We start from the raw sequence: 1,409 nt of genomic DNA, 5'->3' as shown, positions 1-1,409 counted from the left end.
CTATTTGCCATATGAAAAGTCTGGCTGCTGAGTGGAGGATGGGTTGGAGTGGGAGAGACAGCGGCCAGGAGCCTGGGAGGAAAAGAGGCCAGATGCAGGGCAATATCTGTAGGGAGGGAGAGAGGTGTGAATTTGTGATTTTGAAAGCAGGCAAGGAGGGCACATTGGCGAGAAACTGAAGAAGTGTATGGTGAGCAGAATTGTGTAGATAGGAACTAAACCTGATGCGGGGCCAGAAATTAACTGGATAATTGCCTTCTGAAGAGTCTGTGGTCTAAGGGCAGGAGGTGTGCAGTGGGGGAGAGGATCTGAATTGGGCATGCCGGAAAGGTGATTAGTATGTGTGAGCACCAGTACACTCTCTTCTCACTCCAGCCCAGTCTGACAGTTAATTATAGGGCAGCCACTAGCCAACTGCCCAAGGGAGAGGAGTCACAGGGGAACGATCCAGGGGAGGGGACAGGGTGCAGCAGGAGTCTGCAGTCAGGAATAACTTTTTGATGGTCTCTAGTTCTGGGAGTCAGTGGGAACTGGGCTTCAGGGAAATCCTATAAGTGGAGACATGGTGGGGCTATGTTGTGGGAAAAAGTTAGGGAAAGGCCAGGACGCTATCTGAACTGTTGGTGGACAAGTGGAACAGGGGCTAGATCAGTCAAAGCCCCAATCTTGGCCTCTTAAGTCTTTGGGAGACCCAAACCCTGTCCTGCAGGTTTCTAGTCTAGCAGAATAGCGGGGAGCTTGGGTCCTGCTTTTGAGGGGCTTCTAGCCAGGGAGTAGATTTCTAGTCTTGACCTTAGGTAGACCAAAGCACTCATTCTCCCACTGTCTTTCCCTAATCCTGACCCTGCTCTGATAGGTCTTTTTTGATAACAGCTGCAACTCAGACCCAACTCTTCCTCACCTCATCCTTAGGCCCACAAAGGCCAGGCTTAACAGCAGCTGCTACAGCCAGAACCCTATGATTCTCCGCAGCTCCCCATGCGTATTCCCTGTGTGACCCTGAACAAGATCCTACACTTCTGTAAGCCTCATATAAACCAGAAAAAAAAAATATAATCCCCACTCACATCTGAGAAGCTGAAGTGCCAGAGAAGGAAGTCTCCTTCTGGAATTGGTACACCCCTCTTTTTGGTTCCCCTTAGTTCTACAGGACATTCTCCTTTCCCTCCTTACTGTGGAATTAAACCCTGAGATTCTTTACCGCTGAGCTATATCCCTAACTCTTTTTATTTTTTTGAGACAGGATCTTATTAAATTGCTTATGTTGGCCTCAAACTTGCCATTCTCCTGCCTCAGCCTCCTGATTATAGGTATGCACCACCATACCTGTCCCATAAGGCAATCTGAGATAGGTCTTTCTCCCTCTCTGCTGCAGGGGTATGGGCAGGTTAGTCTATCCTGTGGAGGTT

The sequence above is a fragment of the Spermophilus citellus genome (assembly GCF_964194105.1).
Source record: "Spermophilus citellus genome assembly, chromosome: 2".
NCBI classification, from domain to species: Eukaryota; Metazoa; Chordata; class Mammalia; order Rodentia; family Sciuridae; genus Spermophilus; species Spermophilus citellus.
The sequence above is the reverse complement of the archived record's forward strand: the minus strand, read 5'-3'. Positions refer to the sequence as shown.